Here is a 22,387-nt window from a genome sequence, read left to right as displayed (position 1 = left end):
ATCCTGTGTGTCGCAGGCAGGAAGAACCAAAAAGAGGAGACCCTACCACAAAGACAACAGAGTCACGGCAAAAGGAGAATCCAGAGAATCTGATGGCTTGAAAAGCCAGACAACCCACAGGGGGTTGACTCAGAGAATATCCCACAAAGGGGTGAATGCATCATGATAACCAAACAACCTGAGAGGTTGGACAGCCAACGAGAGGCTGATTCAAAAAATACCTCATGAGGCGGTGAGAGCCATACCATATACAGATGACCTGAAGGGTCAGATAGGCCACACCAGACTTAAAGATGTGAGAAGACTGAGGACTAGTGGTAAACAAAAGACTGAATATAGGTTCAGAGCAATCGGGACTTACCAATATTATTGTTGCATATTAAGAATAGATTCAGAGAAACAATTACTCCAATGTGGAGATGAACCTTTGGAACTGATAAAATCACTTGCATGGTAATCCTGAGAAACATTTTCTAAGAAGAGAGGTAGATTTAAAGGACCCAACATTGAACTGTAGCTGTAGTCCGGAGCCTGAGAGAGACAACCAAAGACTCAATTGGTGAAGGGTCAGACACCAGCCACCAGGAGCCAAGTAAAGTAGGGACAACTTTGCTTAGGCGGACATTTGGTTATTGAGTTTATTAGTGGTAGGTAAAGAGCCTAGGATAGAATCGGTTTGGATGGAGGATGAAATTCTTGTGAGACATCCTGACAAGCAACAATTTGTTATTTTCTTTGAGGTTAGGGGAAACCACCATCATATCTATAGGGATAGTTGAGGCCTTCTTTTCATTAATAAAACTTGTTGAACCATGTCTTCTTGTCTGTCTCTCCTATGTCTGACTTACCACAATGGACTGCAAATAGACTGTGTCTGTGAGGAGGGAGGGACTTTAGTTGTTCACTGGTTGTAGTTGAAAAGCTGAGACTTGAGTTGTTTCAGATAAGTAAGTAGTCAGGTTGATTAGGTGCTAGATTGGTCACGTGGTCCGCTCACCCGGTATGACATTTCATATTTGCAAAAGATACCATTGGTGTGAGCTCTGCATGTTCTTCACCACCTAGTGGTGAACTTGCAAAGAGCACTCTCAGGACCTATTTTCCCAACAGCATCCTTTGTATATAGCACCCCACAGGTAATTGTGATTCATTCATTTGCATGGGGCACAAAGTTAGCAGGCAAACGCTTGATATGACAGAAGCAGTATTGTAGCTCTTTCCATAATACCAAAATGCGGCTGCTTCATTGCAAATAGCATCCCAGTAAATAGCCGCCTCGATAGTAAATAGAACTAATGTGGTTATCTCCTCATCAGCCTACACTTGCAAACTTATTACCGCATGTCGACCTTTCCTTACCACAGCCAATTTTACCATCCTTGTCAGAACCCTCATCATGTCGAAGCTTGACTATTGCAATGCCCTTTATCTAGGGATTAGTCAAAGGAATTTAAACAAGTTACAGGTAACCCAGAACAATGCTATTAGGGCAGCACTAAATATCCCTACGAATCAGCATAGCTCCGATGCCAGACACAGCCTTCACTGGCTTTCAGTCTCCCAAAGAATCCCCCTTAAAACACTTGCACTCACGCATAAATGCATGACCAACCAGGCTCCGGATTACTTGGTGGACCGTTTCACACCACACACCTCCACACGCCCACAGAGATCAGCCCAAGCACACTCTCTTTCTATACCGAGATTCAAGCTGCAGAAAGCAGGGGGGGCCAGCTTCCCGGTCCTCGCCGCTAAGTTGTGGAACTCACTTCCTAATCCACTCAGATCTGAACCCTCTTTCCACTCCTTTAAGAGCAAAGCAAAATTATGGTTTACTGCGCAGGAATTGTAAAAACCGCCACTAGCCTCAGTGACCCCATCTATCACTAGCGCTCTCTGGCCGTCCTGTTAGCTCTTATGTGCTGCTCTTGACCAACACCTGTAATTATCTTGTATATTATCTGTTAAATATCTTATTAGTACTGTTTGTGTTTAGAATGTTATCTGTGTATGCATACAATGCCTCTGCAACTTCAAGAAATGCACCCAGATGCCTTTGGGCCAGGTGTGCTATATAGATAAATAAAATTCAAATCCAAATACAAAAGGGACAGTGTCAGTAAGGGCCATTAGGTCAGTGAGGGGAGAGGGGTTTGGGATGTTGGTGGGGTCTCTAGGTTGTTGGCGGCTGGGGAAGAGCATGGGGAGGGGTTGCAGGGCTGAAATGCAAACAAATAAAATGGTGGCACCCACTGACCAGGCATTGGTGGCTGGGGAAAGCAGGTGGACACTGGCAGTTTCCATCTGCATTTCCAGCCTCCTGAATGGCTGAGCACCCTTTCCCAGGTGGGAATGGTTATTTCCCGATGGCCTTGAAAGAAAACCTTGGAGGGATTAGGTAAAGTAAATGGTTTTTGTATAGTGCCCTTCTGCCAATAATATTTGCCTCGCCACACACACTTTTGTAATAAAATACGGGTAGGGTGGGCGTTGGTGGGATAGTGCAGGAGGCAAGGGCAGAGCGATTGCGGTGTTGATGCATGCCTGAAGCAGTCTTTACCTGTGTGCTGGTATGGGCTTTACTGTGTTCGTATGGCTGAGTTTGAGGACCCCAGGCCATATCAGCTGTAAGGGCAGTCCCAGGATGGGGAAGCATCTGTGAATGCATTGGGTGACTTGGAGTGCCATTGGTGTCCTGTCTAATGATTTTTGAAGTCTTGCAAATTGTATGTTTTGAAGCATGCTGGGCAAGTAAGCTACTCAAAACTGGTTTAGTTTTTAAATGCAACTCTGCATCGGTGATGTGGGCTCTTCTTTTAGGGTTTCCTAGGAAAAAGCAAAGACTCAGGGTTCATTTTAAAAGAAATTTACCAACAGCATTCAGAGCTCTCAAGTTTCCCCATCCGAGACAAAGTCATCCAGTCCTGTGTTTGTCTTTGAATTCTAGAATTTGTAAGCCTACATTTAAAATGGAAAAGACAAAATAGCAAGTTCCAGAATTTCAAGATAAACAGGACTTTCTTACACAACACAGGGATGGGGGAACTCTGAGCATTAGTCAAAACGGAATCTGGCGTGAATAGTGCTTTACAGTCGCTTTGTACTCTTGCCTATGGAATTGAAGAAGAGAATCAGGAAAATTATAGAGTTTAATGAAACTACTAGCACAAACTGAGTGTGTCGTTACACTATCTGTGTGCAGGACCTGTGGTTCAGTCACCTCTCCATTCTCAGCTCTTTAAATCTATGCCCTCGCCCACAGGACCTTAGTGCCAGTACAACCTTACCAATGAGTGCGTATATGCAACATCTTGTTTTAACATGTGCTAAATTACATTGGGCCTCATTACGACCCAGGCGCTAATAGGTTAATGGCGCCGTAAAAGGCTGCGGCGCCGTTAACCTATTAGCGCCTAATTACGAGGTCCCTTTGCGGGACCCGCCCTTAGCGGCTGGTTTTGCGGCACCGTACTTAGCGCCTTCCCCATTCCCATTGAGCCCTATGGGGCAAAATGGGAATGGGGAAGGGTCATGGAGGAAGGGGGAATTACCGCCCCGCCAACCTTGTAATGGGGTGGTAATTCCCCCTTTCTCCATGGCAGAGTTGGTAATTTATCGGCATGGACCATGGTGCTAATAGCACCATGGTCTTTCGCCAGGGTCGTAATGAGGCCCATTGTATTTGTTGCTGACTTTGCTATTGCCTATGGTGACCAGAGCTCTCGTGTTTAAAGAATATGCTAAGGATATACCCAATCCATAATGGCCACCATTGACTGGAGCCAATTTTGCTTACATAGTCCTTTCTCTATTTTTTTATAATGAATTCCATGGGGTATTGGGATCCTGGTATATGAGCCTTTATGAGGCTCCCATTCCATTATCATCACTGATATGAAAACAGAGAAAAGAATGGTTGCCATAGTCGCCAGCTTTCAGGCGCTGGCAATGTTCATGAAGGTTTTGCACGAGTGTCCAGGAAGTTTGGCTACTGAAGGTGCAGTCTTTTCCGAAGCTGCCCTAGCTCTACAGTCTGTCCATAGATCCCAGAAGACCTGGGGATGCGTAGACGCCAGTAGTCGAGGATCCTGGGTGGCCACGCAGCAGAGGCGTATACAGGGTTAGGCCTGAGCGGGCAAAGCCCACCCAAAATCTGTAAATGCCCACTCAGCAGTTAATGTCACTGCGGTGGGCCCAACTACATTAGCTTCAGGCCCCACTTGTTAGGCAATGCTGTCTATGCCTCTGAAAGGGGATGGTAACAAGGGCTATGTATTGGGCCACAACATTCATGGGTAAAGATATCTTGTTTCTATGAGCATTTATCTGTGGGAGAGCGGCCACTGTTGTAGAGTCACCATTTGTGGGTTGCGATGTATGCAGCCACACAGCTGCCAGACAGCCAAGCTTGGATACCGAATGAGGTATGCTATTTGAAATCTCTTGTCTCGGGGCACTTCAGATGCATGACCCAACAGCAGACCGCAGTGCAAAAACACAAGGAACAGACAGAGCAATTACTTGCATGCGAATAGAGAATCAACAAGTACGGCAAAAGGCCACCCACCAGAAGAGACTAATAGCACAGTGGTACCATGTCAGAGTTGCGTCGCAGAGCAGCACAGACCATCATGTCAATGCGTATGAGCCCACTGCTCTGGACCTCACGCGGGGCCAAACCCTACTTCACAGAGCATAGCATCCAAGGCAGAGCGAGCCGAGCACAGATGAGTCCCCGGATCCCAATGTCACCCATCCACAGATGAGGGCTCACAAAATCATAAGGAAATCAAATGCACAGCAAACACCTGCAGACTGGGCAGACATGCCAAGGACACAACACGAAGCACATCCCCCTCATAGGCAGTGCACAGCCCTGTCCCACCATAAGTAGCATAAGAAACAAGACGCAAATAGCGCTCCCACAATTGGCAGATACTGAAAGACTGTTCGAGGCATAGGAGACAACGATTAGAGTCAGAGAAAATGAGGTTACACATGCAGAAGAGTATGCTCACGAATAGATCATGTTCACATGAGACCCTTATGACGCCTTTTACTTTTTCTCCTGTTTCCCACACGAATGGTGCTGTGTGCGTTTGTGTTTTGGTGTCTGAAATGCTACATTACTCTGATGTTGTTTATGTGGTTAACATATTTTTCACATTATTTTTGTGTCAATACAGAGGTTGCCCTGAAGATAGACATTGTCCAAAACGAATAGGTGTATTTTTGCAATATGAACATGTCCTGCCCATTTGAGAATATTATGTATCTGTTCCCTTTTGTATCATCAGTTTTCCAGCTAATATGTTAAGTTGTTCTTCTTTTTCACTATGCAAACCGATTAGTAACCTTTCTGTAGCTCAATGAGCATTAAGGTAGTGTGTCACTCTTATTGGTCAGGAAGGCAAAGAACTTGACAACACAAGGTGGAATGAAAGGAATTCTGGGAAATGCCTGTTAATGTTAGACAAGAGTATCCCTTAATCTGAGACTATGGGCCTCATTACAAGTGTGGCAGTAAGGGGTTAACGGTGCCGGTAAGGATGCCGGTGCCGTTAACCCCTTACCGCCGCATGCCGAGGTCCCTTAGCGGGTCCCACTAAAGCCAGCTGGTAAAACCAGCCGTCCTTAGCGGGAGCCGCTGAAGTGTACGTTTCATCTTCTTCCTGCACTTCTGTTCGAAAACTAAATCATTCCAGAGCTGTTACTTATTAAAATAAAGTATAGGAACAGTCAAAAAATGTTTCAAGTAGAGGAGCACCGCTCCCAACCGCTCCCGCCCATTTCTACCACTGGCTACAAGGAGAGGTTGTGCTTTCAATATTGGGCCTCATTCCGAGTTTGGAGGTAACCACGCCGCTATTTGCGGCATTGCTGCCTCCAAACTCGTACCGATTCCACCTTGGTGAATGGAGCAATTACCGGTCCATTCCAAGGTTTGCGGGACCGGCAATTCCCCATCCACCAGGGCCCTTCCTCGTTCCCATTTGAGCCCCCATAGGGCTCAATGGGAATGGGGAAGGCGCTAATAACGGTACTGTAAATTACGGTACCGTTATTAGCTCTAAAGTCCCTTTGCAGGTCTCGTCCTTAACGCCTTCTAAAAGCAGGCGTTAAGGAAGGACCCGCAAAGGGAACTCGTAGTAGGGCGGTAAGGGTTTAACAGCACCGGTCTCGTTACTGGTGACCGTTAACCCTTACCGTCCTACTTGTAATGAGGCCCAATGTGTTATGTCAACTAAACTAATTCAAACGGACATCATATCACGTTTTCACAGATCACCAATATAGTTTCAAGCAGCTTTGCAAGTGTAATACAAATCAATGAAATGTATGAAAAGATGCTACCTACAAATTAGCCGAAGTATGATACAGCATCCTCTTATACTTGCTTACGCAAGTAATCACCACATAATGCACATGCATTCACTCTAACACTTAGGGCCTCATTACGAGGTGGGCGGTAAGGGGTTAATGGCATCGGTAAAGGTGCCGGAACCGTTAACCCCTTACCGCCCTATTACGAGGTCCGCTCGCGGGACCCGCTCTGGACGCCTGGTTTTACCAGACGTCCTTAGCGGGTCCCACGAGCGGCCCAGCATGCTAACAACGGGCCCGTTATTAACAGGCCCGTTGTTAGCATGCTCCCCATTCCCATTGAGCCCTATGGGGGCTCAAATGGGAATGGGGATGGTCCGGATTCCCTGAATGGGGAAATACCAGGCCCTCCAAGGTCGGAATGGCCCGGTATTTCCCCATTCAGGGAACCCAGACCCGGACCCGAGTTTGGAGGCAGCCTCCAAACTCGTAATGAGGCCCATAGTCTTCCAGTATTAAACTCACTTACTGTTATCAGGCACTCAGTGGGTTAAACCACTCAGCCCCCACCGTTGGGGAGGTGGAGTGCATGACGAGGGAGTTGGGGAAAAGAGGGAGTTCTGGGTAAGGCGCGCAAAGCGCCAGAAAATGTTAAAGATGTTCCTGATGTAACCTCCGTGTGGAAAAATAAGATAGAAAAATGAAGATCAAATATATATCATAGAAAAATTAGATAGGAAACTGAAGAATATAAAATGCATAATACAAATTGTAGAACATGTATTCTAGAATTGCAGCAGAAACAAAGAATGCATGGAAGTCAGACATACGCTTTTGCCACAAGGCCCTGATGGATCTCTGCTGTCCAGGATATCTGGCCTACCACTGCAATCTAGCCAGAGCCATGAGCTACCTGGAGTCAGTACCTGGTGGCAGATGCAGACTGCCTTATCTTTCCGGCCTTGACCTGATTTAAGGGAGAGGTACCTTGTATTATCTGACGAACATCCATTCCTAGTGTGTATTTGCAGATCCATGGCAATGCAGACCCCCACAAAGGAGTCATGTGCTTTGGTAATAACCACCTGACTAAGTGGGGCCTCAGAAGACAAAGCAGTCCTCCCGCTATCAAAGCCCATGAATGTTGAGGTGCAGAAATGACATTAGCAAGAGGAGTTCATCCTCTTCTGGGAACTTCAAAAGAACAAAAACGAACCAGAAGGCCCACATAGACAGGTTCAGGCCCAAACGGGATGAGAGACAGTCACCACCCACTGCAATTAAGCACTGGCCAGAAGTAGCAAGCAGCAGAGTTCTGAAGCGGAGCCCTAACTGCAAGCTGAGTACACTTCATGCACATACCATGACCTTTCAGGCAATCTGACATCTCAGATGAGCTGAGGACAAAGATAGGCCACAGAAGTGGACAGGTCTAGAGGAGCCAGATCTAACGCTGAAAGCCAGTCAAGCCAGATTTGGTGAGTGGGTGGGACTTGTGGCTGACACTGAGATAGCCAACAAGTCTTTTATAACTTTAGAGACAGTCGGACCCGCAAAAAGGGGGGCAACTCAGAATGACAGAAACAGAGGTGTAGCCAGGATTTTGTAACCAGTGGGGCCTGGAGCCAGTGTAGTGGGGCCCACCCTAAGGGGAGCCTACAGGGGGTAATGCATTTGTTCTAAATGCACAGGAGCGACAAATTATAGATAGGGAGCCCAAACCATTCAAGGGGGATTCGTTAGAAGAGTCAAGTCACCAACAATGCACAGAAGATGTTTCCAATGGTTTCAAAGTCTAGTACCTTCCCCCTACACCAACCTCTCCTTCAAATAATAACACTCAATTTGGCTTTGTTGCACCCATAAACTCCAGATAAACATGCCATGTCCCTGGTAAAAACTGCTCATGTTCCAATGACCTTTCCAGGGTCCCAGCCTCGCATACACAGACACACACACACACACAAATACACAGACAGACACACACACATACATACAAAGACACACACAGACACACAAACTCATGCACATTTATATACAATCATCCATCAGTCACATACCCATACAGTTTGTCTGTCATTTACACAAGCACCCACAACATTCATACTACATTCTCAATCACACCTGTTCTTGTATATTGTACACCATTCACACTGCATTCATTCATACGAATGCACTTACAGACACCCCCTCACAAACATATATATGCACATACACACATATGCACTTGCACAAACCCTCGCAAGCATGCATACATACATTCATACCTGCATACAATATTCGCACATGCGCATAGACACAAACAAAAAAACGTTTTCGTCCATTACCTTTTTCCCTTCAGACCCGCCACTGCCTCTTCAGCTGCTCCGTAGGCCTCCAGCTCCCGCACAGACAGAAACCAGGAAGCAGAGATAGCTTCCTGGTTCCTGACATGCACGCAGCAGGGTCCGTTCTCCGACTCATGTGATCAATGCGTGGACTTCCCAGAGAGCGAACCCAGCTGCTCAGGCTGCACAGTGGCAGTTGCAAATGCCCAGTGAGCAATGCTGAGTGGGCATTTACAGATTTTGGGTGGGCCTTGTCCCTCAGGCCAAACCCTTTCTACGTCTCTGTCCCCTTTCTATAATTATGACTAGCTGCTTGGCACTGTCTCAAAGATGCATTGGACCTCATTACGAGGTAGGAGGTAGCCATGGTGCTATTAGCACCATGGCTACCCCCTTACTGCATACCGGGTCCGGGATCTCGGAATGGGTACTTACCGGGTCATTCCAACCTTGGAGGACCCGGTAAGTCCACATTCTGAGAACCATTCCCCATTCCCATTGAGCCCCCATAGGGCTCAATGGGAATGGGGAAGGGGCTAATAACGGGCCTGCTAATAGCAGGCCCGTTATTAGCTCCCTGGTCCCTTAGCGGCTCCCACTGAGGGCGCCTGGTAAAACCAGGCGCCCTTAGTGGGACCCGCTAAGGGACCTCGTAATGCGGCGGTAAGGGGTTAACTGCAATGGCACCCTTACCGTTGCCGTTAACCCCCTTACTGCCGACCTCGTAATGAGGCCCATTGTCTTTTCTCACTGCTCGATTGCCCTTCACAGCCACTAGAGCTCCTTGATCCCCTTCCTTCTGGTGGTGGCCCCACAACCCTACCTTTCTAGAAATTGGGTAACGGCGACACCTGTGGAGCAGAAAAGGGATGGTAACAAGGGCTATGTACAAAACAAATGATCCCTTTTATAATAATAATAATGTATGTAATTTTTGGGGTTTTGTATTGCAAAACACAATTAGCATGCCGCTTCAAAGGATAAAGTAGTGCAAGCGCGTATTGATTAATGGCTCTAGTAAGAGGTGAAGGTAAGCAGAACATATTTAGAAGCAGCTGAAAAATGGATAGTCGTCAGAGGGCATCGGCTGTCAGGGAGCATTATGGGTGATACAGGGATATGGAAGGAATGCACCCATCCACACTTAGGGCCTCATTACAAGTTTGACGGACCGGTAACTACGGTACCGGTAAGCTTGCTGGTACTCTAGTTACTGGACTGGCAAACTGCCAGTTTTGCTCGCGGGTGCCTTTTCAACCGCCGGGTCCGACCTGGCGGGCGTACCGGCACCCGCAAGCAGAGCATGTCGGATGCACCGGCACCATTCTGAATGGTTCCTGTGCATCCCGCCCCCCATTCCCATTGAGCCCTATGGGGCTCAAATGGGAATGGGGACTAAAGGTTTCCGACCCCTGGCAATGGGGAAATACAGGGTCCGCCAGGGTTGTAATGGCCCAGTATTTCCCCATTGCCAGGGGCCGGAAAAATTCACAAGTTTGGCGGCAGCCTCCCGGTTTTACCGGCAAGGCTACCGCCAAACTTGTAATGCGGCCCTTAATTTTGCTTGTTAAAAGCATGGCACCACCCTACACCAACCACTAAGTGGAGGATTGTCATTATTATTATGCATATTATTATCATCCATGCATTGATAGTGCATTTAAAAAAGCATATGCATGAAACAATGATTACAATATTCCAAACATTAAAACCCAATAACTTGAGAGCCAACAGGACACGGTAATGAAGATAAATCTATCCAATGCCGTTCATTTGATGTAAACACGTGCACCTTCTTCTCACTGCTATGGGTGGATCCTCTTTGTGGAGGATTAATGCTGCTACTCTCATGTCTAACACACACCACTGCTAGCTCACTTGTGCAAGTGTCGTTATTGCTGCATGATTGCCCTGCCAGACCTCTGGCTGACCTGGGTGGGAAGCCTTGGACCACTGAACTCTGCTAGTTTCACTCGAAACTGTGCTGGTAGTTCAATTGCACTGCCTTAACTAAAACTCCTGAAGGCCACACACACTTCCCCCCAGAAATTCTAAAATGTGTGCACACGGGGCCGTTTTACAGAAACGTTGCACCAGAGCAAATGCAATTAGCACTAGGGTAACCATTGCCCAAGTGCAAAAAGCATATTCTCTCAATGCATTTTGGCAACGGCAAAGGAATATGACTAGGGAAAAGACTGCCCTGGTGCAAAAATACATTTAAAACAGGGGTCAAGTCCTAAAAATTAAAGTGGGGGGACTCCCCAACAAATGCAATGGGATGTGACGTCACCAGAAATTAGAATATCAAGGTGAAATATGCACATTTCATTAAATTGGCTTTGCATAACCACTCAAATTACACAGGATGAATGGCATTTGCCTTTCATAAAATCAACGGACACACAAAACCAAGACAAGATGTTTTCTTCTTATAGTGTTTTTGAAAACGTTAAAAGGTGTGCATGTTTTAAACTTCAGGAACCAATACAAATGTTTTCCCTGGGACTTGCAGTACCGAAATGGGAGCTTTCACCTTTAGTTGTGTACTATTTCTCATCTCAGGTGATATAGTGCAGTGGTGAAGTGTCTAGCCTATAAATCTGACAACTGATTCCCGTGGTTGGCTTTAACGCACAAATTCTAAGAGGAGATTCAATGTTTCGCATTTTAGCTGGGGGGACTGAGTCCACCCTCTGAAAAAAGTAGATGGACTCCGTCCCCCCGCGTGTACCCTCGACTTGAGCCCTAATTTAAAAGAATATTATTCTTGCACTAGGGCAATTTTCGCTTTGCACATGCAGTGGTGCAAAGTTTCTGTAATACACATATGTATGTGTGCACATGCCAGGTTGCAGAGATGCAATTGTGTGTGTTCTCCTTTCATCATCACACACACACACACACACACGCACACGCACACGCACACGCACACGCACACGCACACGCACACGCGCGCGCGCGCGCGCGCACAACCACATGCACACATATAACCAGCACAGAACACTACTTTTCCGGGCTTAGATAATGTATCATGTTATCACAGGGACCTTTTTGGTGGGAGCAAGGCACTCTTTTGTGACTGTATCAGCATCCCAGCTTTTGTTTCTTCCAGAATGGATCTGCGCCATTAAGGTGAGAAACCAAGTCTGACAGTTTTATGGATAACAATGTTCTTTTTAATACCACTGTGCTTCCTGCAGAAAGGAACGTCTCCCCTTTAGCTAATAGCTTGGCATGGTTTATTGCAGAACATTTTGTTTTCATAAGTTACCTTCTGGAATTGTTTTATGATTGTTTAACCTACTTCAGAAGCCAATGATCTTTCTAAACTCTTGTAAATGCAAAGCAGGTTTGGGAAATGGAGTTTACAATTTCCGCCAGTTGGAAGTCATTCTGATGTAGATTTTCTCTTTGGCTCCAAAGATATGATCTCTAAAAATACTTGTTAAGTAAAGGAATATCAATTTAATGCATTTTAATTTTTAAAAAATGCAAAGGGGTAAAGATTGTAACAAGAAAGTGACATCAGGGAAGCTTTCTGTCTACATTCAAAATATTCCCCTACGAGGAGTAAGAAAGGACTAAGACAAAGGGCTTCATTACAACCATGGCGGTCTGGGAACTACGGTACCGGTAAGCATGCCGGTACCGTAGTTCCCGGACCATCATATTACGTGCTCTGCTCGCGGGTGCCGTTTCACCCGTCAGGTTTTTCCTGGCGGGTGTAACGGCACCTGTGAGCAGAGCACGTTGGATGCACCGGCACAACTCTAAATGTGCCGGTGCATCCGACCTCCCCATCCCCATTCAGCCCTATGGGGCAGAATGGGGATCGGGAGGCCCTTGATTCTGGTACCCGCAAATGGGAAATTACCGGGTCTGCCAAGCTCGGCATGACCCGGTTCTTGCACATTCGCGGGTGCTAGAAAAAATGCAACTCCTGCGGCAGCCGTGCCCTTAATAAGTTGTAATGAGACCCAAAGTGAACTTCTTTGTGAATTGAATAAGCTTTTCTGGGTTTAAGGGAAAGGTAGGAGTCACTGCTTTGTAAATCAGCCCCTTTGTGCACTCTATGGTGTTGCAGCAGATTGGGTGCCTGTTGTTGCTCCTCTGATCACAATGCTTAGTAAGACACGTATACGAGTATTCAAAAGCAACTATACTCATTTTACAACAGAAGCTGTCTTTAATAAAAACAGGTACACAAGGTGTAAAAATGAGAAGATGGAGGACATGCTTTGTTCCGCACTTGCTTTAAGCTTTACATTCTCAGCCAAAGACGGCCGGCTAAACAATGCTGTCTAGAACTCTTATCTAAAAGGTTCCTGTTCAAAGCTTTATACTCAGAGCTATGCGGATGACACTCAGCTTGTTTTCAGGCTCCCCTCTGCCACCTCTTCTCCTTCTCTCATCTCTGACTGTCTGTCTACTATTCAGGAGTGGTATTCCACCAACGATCTCTGCCTTAATGCCAGTAAGACAGAGATTCTCCTCATCGGCACACCAGCACCCTCCTTTCCTGTCACTCTCTGGCCGGCATTCCTTGGCCCGCATCCTGCTCCCACCTGTGAGTCTAAGAACCTCAGGGGCATCTTCGACCCCATGCTCTCCTTTTGTCCTCACATATCTGACATCTCTAAGAAATCAAACTACCAACCGCGCTCTGAAACACTTGTGTACGAGCGCGATACAAATAAAACATCATATCATATCATATACCTCCTCAGAGGTATTCTTCCTTTCCTCTCCTCCTGCCAGAAGCTCACTGTCTCTCGAGCTTTGGTTTTTTCTAGGCTGGACTACTGCAACACCCTCTTTCTAGATCTGCTTGCTTCTACTCTCTGCCCTCTGCAACTCATCCAAAAGAGGACTGCGAGTCTTCTATGCTGGGATCTGCCAAGTCTGGATAATTATGTAAAAACAGCACTCACTTATAAAGCGGCGATACTTGCAGTGAAAAAGGAATCCTTGAATTGTAGAATATTAAATGCCACATCTGATAGCAAAGAGCTATTTAAAGTTTTTGAGAGCAGGAAATTCCAAAGGACCCCAGCCAAGATACCATTCTCAAGAATGAGACTTAGTGTACAGACATACAGTCCGCTATGTTCAAGAAACTGGAAAAAATTAAAGAGACCATTGAAGAGAAAAAATTGCATCTTAACATAGGCTCTTTTTTCATCTAAAAAGGATGAAAAAGCTCATACCTTCAATTTCATTTCGGTTTCAGAAACAGATCTAGCAAACCAGTAGTTGCAAGGGAGATCCCTGCTCCACTCTAATTATTAAGGAATGCTCCCCCCTGCTGATCAATGCTATTACCAAATTCGTTAATTAATCTTTTGCTCAAAGGTGTGTGGATCACCCCTTTAATAAAGAAACCCAATTTATGCCCACTGACTCATCCGAATTATAGACCTATCTCAAACACCATATTTCTGTTGAATATTTTAGATAGGGTTGCTTATAACCCGATTTCTCAATATCTTAATGCTGCCCAGATCTTACATAAATTCCAATCAGGATTTTGTCAAAATCATGGGACAGAGACGGCACTCTTGGCTCTCAAATCTCAGTTGCTGCAAGCTGCGGATTGCGGTCAAACCTCCTTAATTATGATATTAGATCTTTCGGCAGCGTTTGACCTAGTGTACCATTCTATCTTAACCAGCATGTTAAGGGATCTTGTGCTTTTTTCACCTGAAGCCACCCAATGGGTCTCATTGATCTTGAGTGGGAGACTGGTGAGAGTGGCGAGTGAGTTAGACTAATCAAAACCAGCGCCTTTGCTTTATGGGGTACCGCAGGGAGCGTGCGTGTCACCATGTTTCTACAACATCTTTATGGTCCCCTTTTTCCACATGCTGGAACAAGAGGGGATTCTTTTTGCCAACTATGCGTATGATACGCAGTGCGTTATCCCCATCACAGGATCTCATGACACCGATGAAATGTATATCAATTAAGTATATCTAGCCATACAAAGGTGGATGGTCAAGAATTGATTGGCACTGAATAGTGCAAAGACAGAGCTCATGATTGTGGGCTCTGAATCCAAATTGGTTAAACTTGATTCCATCTATACCACCTTCTATATAGATCATTGTAATATCAAGGTCGAAAATAAAGTAAAGACTCTGGGCGTTGTTCTGGACACAAATCTGAACATGAAGGCACAAATCAGCAGCCAAGTCTCTGCTTCTTCTTATTACATCAATCTGCTGCGCCATCTCCATCCATTAATCTCAATTCAGAAACGTTAGCAAGAGCCATTATTGGGTCTAAAATAGATTGCTGTTGCACCTCCCAAACTAATCTTCATCGCCTTCAGGTGATCCAGAACGAGGCTGTAAGAGTTGTGAAAAGACTGAATCGCAGGGACCATGTCTAAAATGCAAGACAGAGCCTGCATTGGCTCCCCGTGCAGGCTAGAGTGCGCTTTAGGCTGTTATTAATCCCTCATGGGGCATATGCCAAGATATCTCATGGAAGCTGTGGAAAAAAGGCACAGTCTCAGATCCTTAAGATCTGATAACTCAAACCTCCTAAAAACTACCCACTACAAAACCAATAAAGTTTGCATTGGAGCCTTTACTATAGCAGCTCCATTAGCCTGGAATGCTTTGCCCCCTGATCTTCGAACAATTGAGTCGACCGATGTGTTCAAGATAAAACTGAAGACCCTTCTATTCTGCTAGTCCCATAGTATATGGTTGTCAATTAGGCTCCAGCTGATATAGTACATGTTACATTTATTTGTCCTGTATTTGCATGTTCTTGCGCTCTTAAGCCTTTGGGTACTGGGAGCGTGGTATAAATAATAAACATAAACATAAACATTGCCCCTGGCCTCAAGCCCAGGGATCATATCTCTCCAGCACTGAAATCTCTGCATTGGCTCCCAGTGGCTGCAAGGATTAAGTTCAAGACCCTCCGCATTGCCCACAAGGCCTTCTGGGTCCTGGGTCCTCAGTACCTCCAACTCGGTCTTCGTAAATACCTTCCTACTCAAGCTCTTCGCTGCTCTAGCTCCAGGTCAGTCGCTTCTCCAAGCAACAAGTTGGTGGTAGATCTCTTTCTTCGGCTGGGGCCTCCCTCTGGAATAGCCTCTCTTACTCTCTGAAACTTGAGGAGAACCATCTCCAGTTCCGGAAGCATCTCAAGGCCTTCCTCTTTGTTTCTGCCTTCTCTCTTCCTCTCCCCTTCTGATTTCCTATTTGATACTGCACTGGTCACCTGGCTGCCCTCTGATTTTGGGACCAGGTCCCCGCTCGCCCAGTTGCACACCCGCACTGCCTCCAGGCAACCCCCACACTTGGGTATGTATCTGTAACCCTACAGTCCCCCTACCTGCACTTTTGGACACCTGCTGTCTGCACTTACCCTTGCACCTGCCACCTGCACTTCTTGTTATTGTTTTGATCCCATGTATAGCACTGCCCTCTCAGATTTTCCATGTCACTTTTCTCCTCCCCCATCCCCTGCACTTGCACAATCTCATTGTCACTTGGCCTGGTAAGATCATTGTCTCTGTCCTCCCTGTGTTCCCCCTTCCTTGTCTCGTCACGCCTTGAAACACTTATTTATAGGCATGTACAAATGCCATATCATATCAACCAATCACATAGAGAGGATTGATATATTCAATGGTCAGCAAAATGTATATTGAATATTGCAAACATGGGCAGAATACGCTTCTTCATTTCCACCAAATACATTGTGATAGACACAAATAGCAAAACACAAAAGGTGATGGCTGGACGGTTCAGAATGCATCTTAACCTCTTGCATTGCTCTGTGCAACCCTGCAGAGCATTGCTCTTTGCCTGTCAGTCCATTACAGAAACAGGAAAGACCATATGCAAATCAAGCCTGGTCCCACCCCAAAGGGGCTGTCCAGACCGAACTGCTAGGCCACATCCCCTCTGCACGAGACCACAAGCATCCCCGGACATGTTTCAGCCTTGCATGGAATGGCATGTGATAGTTTCTGCCTCAGACTGCCATTCTTTTGTGTGGTTAAATATTGCCCTGCCACAACTTTTACAAACCTCAGTGATACTCACATATGAACCGTCAGAGTGATCAATGGCTGCATCATGCATGCTCATCATGTTACTGGCCGTGCAAAAGCCTCTCATGCCCTTTTAGAAGTAAATTATTTCTATATATGACCTTCTCCATGGCATGTGAGCTCAGAAGCATGAACTGCTCCCTAATGGATGCTTGAAATTTGACTGACCCTTCGCCACTGACCAGTGATTTTAGAGTTAAGTTCTTGGTTCGAAGTCTAGTTTGGTAATATTGCCAACCTCAAGGGTGATCATGTAAGTGACCCCAGAAGGATGAATGGCTGCATTATGCATAATTGACGTGAGAATCATAAAGCAGGAAAGGGTTTCTCACTTTAAAGCCTTCCAGCCATGAACTCTGCCTGTTGTAATATGTGTATGCATGACATGTGACCCATTCTGTCTGAGCCCAACAGACCTTTCTAAAGGTAAATGGTTGTCAGGCATGCATTATCTGCATTGTAATATTGCACACCTCGAGGGTACATACCTTCGTGACCTGATGTGTCAACGAAAGTCCTAAATGTCACCTCTGATTAGAGTTCATTTTCTGCATTTCTGTCTGCTCTGCTTAACCCACCATTTCCCTGATGAGTCATCATTTAAAAATTCATTAGGGATGCAAATTGTTTGTGCCCCTCAGAGTCCCTGGGCAACTCAGGGTTACATTACCCCAAAGGTAACCTGTTCACTGGTTGATCCCTTTTGCATAGTGGTTTGGGTAAGATCAACCTGTTGCTGTCTGACGGTTATGTCCGGAGCACAGATCAGGGGTCTCGGTTGTGTGAAAATGCTTTATTCCCATAAAGTTACAGCGTAACACACTGGGACTTCTTCTTTCAGCCTCAAACTCTCTCTCAAATTCCATTGTCCTTTTGATTCTGAAATCCACTCCTTGAAATTCAGAATCTTGATAACATGGAGCCATAACACATCCCCGCTCCCTCAATATGACATAAAAACCGCAAAACATAAAACAACTAATGTCTAAAGAAAGTACCAATACACATATGGGGAAGATAGCTGAAATATATACATTGGGGAATCAAAATAAGAATAATATACAAATGAAAATAGCCCCACCATCAACTCAGTAAACCAAACAACAAACATCAAAGCTGGATTTGGGATACCAAATGGATTTATGGTATACATTGGGGATACCTGATGGACTTGTGATATTCCCAACGTCCAACAAGTTCATATTCCACACTGATGCGTTCATTGTAAAGAGACATTTAATGTCTTATTCATTGCATCGTGTAGTCTCTAGACCGCACAGGAGGTCTGCACACCCTCCTCATTCCAGTGCCATCACCACTGTTAAAGCAAATTTCTTCATGATCACCTTCCACATGTGTTTCATGTGTTTAATTTATTCCACTTTCTTCACAGCCTTCTAGCAAACGTGTTCTCCTTTCTAAAACTCTACCACCTACTCCAATTGATAATTCCACACCATACACCTTCCTTGTTTACTTAATTTTTTAATCCACACATTTCCATTTTACCACTCTGTTAACATTTCACGTCGAACTATCTTCCACACTCAAAGCATTATGAAACACATCCGTCACCAATAACGGATCTGAGAACTTGGCCTCTTCATTGCACATTAATCATCCCTTCTTTTACTTACATAATCCCCCACTTCAATCCCCTTCATTTTCTTTCTGTTGACCCCTACCATTTGGGTATAACTGGTCTGACATTGTTCAATGTGTCGCCTCACCACTGCATGATTTATCTCACCCTTTCTGGTGTGATCATTAACCCCTGTAGGCTTGAGGTTGGTGTTGGGATGCCTACTCCTCATATGACTAAATGGAGACTGTCCCAGCCCCATCAACTTATTGGGAGACATCCTTATACTCCACAATCTTTCCTCTTTAGCACCAAACGCATCTGCTCCATTTCACATTGCCTGTTCGATGGTATCCTCCAACACCCTATTAAATCGTTCAACTAAACCATTTGTAATGGCGGTCAGGGGACTATTAGTCTCCCAATTTACATGCAAGAGGAACTGGGCCCTGGAAATCCCCTGCACCAAGAACGGAAGACCCAGCCATAAGACAAAGTTCAACTGTCTTTATTGCGCATTCAAATGACAGGGATTGCAGCATGAACAACGTAACATTCTTCACACGCTGTCAGTGTCTAGCCGATTTTCAGCTGGTTTTGTTAGTGCGTGACATCACAAAATACTGTTGAATCCCAAAAACCTAAGAGGGGACGGGCTTGGTTAATGAGGTGAACTACATATAGGTTCTATAATGGATTAGTATACTTATTGGATAAACCATATCTGGTGGCTCCTCCTGAGACCATCTCCAAAAGTATCAAATGTAGAGTTACACGTTAGTGAAAGGTGGTTGGCTACTGCAACAAAGTGTAAGCTTAGCGTGGATGGGGAACAGGGTTTGGACAAAAAGGGTCTTCTCAGCCTTGGAGCCTTGGACAGACACAAGGTCGAGTGCAACAATTCAAGGTAGTGGGAACGATGCCGAAGGTGCTGAGTGTTCCCAATAAGTTACCTTCTCCGATCTCCTAGGCCGTGAGACAGAACATTTGCCTTTGAACCTGTGTTACATTTGTATCCCACTGCCTTCGGCTCTATGGGAACAGGCATCCCTATCTAGTCTGAATGAATAGGCACTGTCTGGCAGATGCAAGTCACGTGTGTAGGGACCACGAAATAGAGCATCTCTGCCTGTAATTATGAGGATTCTAGCTTGGGTTTCTTGTAGGTGCTCCATTCCTCTGCTTATATGGAAACCTTCCTTCTCTCTGTGTCCTTGTCTATCTGTGCACAGTGATTGCATTGGAAGCCCGTCCTGCCAGCCATAACTGAATCAGCCTGTCTGCTTTCTCTGAATCTCGAACTCTCGAAGCTTCTCCCCTTCACTCATATGTACCTGTGGCTTCCATTTGCTTTGCATGGCACCCCTTTTAGTTGCATTAAGCATTAGCAAGCTGTTCATATGTATTCTTGTGCATCTTGCAGGTTTTGTGCTAACAAAAAAAGAGTATACGTGTGTCAGTCCTCTCTAGCTATGTGAGTCATAAGCACATCCTTCGTGTCTACATGCAATAAACTAAAATGTCTGCACAGCTTTGTGCTTGGATGCATATGTGCTTCATGTCTAACATATCTATGTCATGATGTCAGCCGCACCAGCATCTGCTCCTTGTAGCTGCGGTAAGTCGACTTGCTCTATTGATTGCAGGCTAGTCTCTTCTGTGACATCATTTGGGTATAGTCTGAATGGCTGTCTGAGTGAGTAGCGTCTCCCACACCTAAGATACATCAACAATGAAGTTGAGGAGGGGGATACAAGCAAAGTACATCTCTTCTTTCTCTGTCGATGGGCTGAGAGTGAGATGGGTGTAACGAGGGCTATGTTTATGACTCTCTCTTCACATTGGTCATGGGATGATAGTTCACAGAAAATTACCATTTAATACCCACTTTATTGATATGATATGATATGATATGATATGATATGGCATTTATAACACGGCTGTACACAAGTGATTCTATTGACATATTCTACAAGTGTCTTCCCTTTAAACTGAGCACCATTATCACTAAACACCACTTCGGGATACCCTACTTTCTGGAACACCTGATACAAAAACGTCACTACCTCCTGAGTACTCATAGCACACATCAGCTTCACTCAGGCCATTTAAGAATAATAGTCTATCATCACCAGAAAAATTGACCCTAATCCCATATTCCTGTACGACCCTAAAATGTCTCCAAAACAAATATGGGTTGCCCATAATCACAGTGGTGGCAGGGTTAATCTATAACTATACAACTACAAAATGATCCCCACTGTATTTAATTATTTGGCTAAGTAAAGAAAAACTGTTGTTTGGGGTGCTCACGTGCATCAGCACGGATATCACACTGGGTAACACCAAAGCAAGAACACCCTCAGCATTTATTTGAAAGTGAGCAAAAAAGGGCATACAACATGGAAAAAATACTCAAAAATGAAAGGAAGAGGAAATATCTTGAGCGAGAAGCTATGTTAGCAAGTGGTTTAATCAGGTCAAAACAAAAACAATGCTTTCACATAAGAGTTATAAAATTCATGAAGACATATATGTTCAAAAAAGTAGTGTGACAGAGGTCAAACGGATCATATTTAACAGAAGTAGTGCAACAGAGTTCAAGAAGATAATATTTAACAACATAAATAGACATACAAATAGTGCAGAATTGAATAATAATTAATTATTGAAAAACAACATTCAATGAACTAACTCTGAATTATTGGCAACAGAATTGGTAAAGCGACATTCAATGAACTGTATCTAAATTATTGACAACAGAATTAATAGTCTTCACAGAGATTCTGCATCAACCGTTTTTGAATATACACTCTTAGGTCTGAGTGCCTACTCTTTAGTATGCTTCTAAATTATTGACAGCAGAATTAGTGAAACGACATTCAATGAACTGAATCTAAATTGTTAACAACAAAATTAATGGTTTTCACAGAGATTCTGAATCATACCAATGTCGGTATTCACTCTTAGGTCTGGGTGTCCACTCTTAGGTCTACGTGGAGAACTTATCCCAACTTGGTTTTAGGGAAGCCAATGATGTTGATTAGGTCCTATCTCACATTTCGGCGGGTAAACGCAATTGACAATAAGAATGCCTTCCTCAGGGCAAATGGAGACACCCTAGGGGGAAGCAGACAACGGAAGAAAGTTACCTAGTTTGAGTGACTGAGTGCTGAGGTGTGCCACATGAAACCTAAATGAGATTGCTGACAGGGCTGTCACAAATGGAAGAGGGATGAATGGAAGTGGCCTCTTGAGCGCACGCGACTCCTGCTGTCACGGTTCGACCGTGGAAAGTATGGCAAAGATGGAGGCTCCACTGAGCCACAGTCAGAACTGGTGTAGCGTTCTAGCCTTCCCATGCTTCTGTTTATAGGGAGGCCACACCCCCTTTCCTTCGCGTTGCAACTTGCCTGTACAGTTCCCGGACTGTTCACCAGTGTTTGCAGTGCTTCCCGCCTTTCCGTGCTCTTTTCTCCTGGGCAGGTAAATGTACGCTGCCCAGTCTCCTGCGGTTTTCCCTCTATCTTGGCTAGCCTTCTTTGCTTATTTTTCCCATTACTGTTAGGCTTTTCTCGGTTCCTGTGCACCAGCTCCTCTTCCATTCATTCTCCCGTGCTGCGCGATTCTGCTTTCTCTACCTGCTGCTTTTGGCTCCTCGCTTGTTTTCCCCTTCCCGCTCTGTCGTTTCTCTTGCTTTCCTCTTTGTTGTAGCACTGTTTCCAGGTCCTTTCTTATTTTTCTGCTGGCCTTACTTTAGGCGGTGCCTTTTACTCTTCCACCTGACTAGGCTATTCTGGCTTTCTCTTCTGCTTTCACAGTCTTGCTTTCTCAAACTCCCTTTCCGTGTAGTTCCCATCCTTTCTCACCCTCTATATATATATCTTTTGTACTCCTCCTCTCCCCACTCACTTACCTTTTTTCCTTACCTTTATGTCTTGCCTTCTCTGTGCTGAGTTTCCTCCAGAGGCGCCGCTAGGAGTATGCAGATTTCCACACAACCTCTTCATAGCGCTGCCTGCCTCGCCTTCCTTACTGACCGCCTTGCAAAGACTCCTACTCTTTGGAAGATCTCTG

This window comes from Ambystoma mexicanum, chromosome 7q, assembly GCF_040938575.1.
Source record: "Ambystoma mexicanum isolate Mex_15411 chromosome 7q, UKY_AmexF1_1, whole genome shotgun sequence".
In the NCBI taxonomy this organism is placed as follows: Eukaryota; Metazoa; Chordata; class Amphibia; order Caudata; family Ambystomatidae; genus Ambystoma; species Ambystoma mexicanum.
This window is presented reverse-complemented; position numbering follows the sequence as displayed.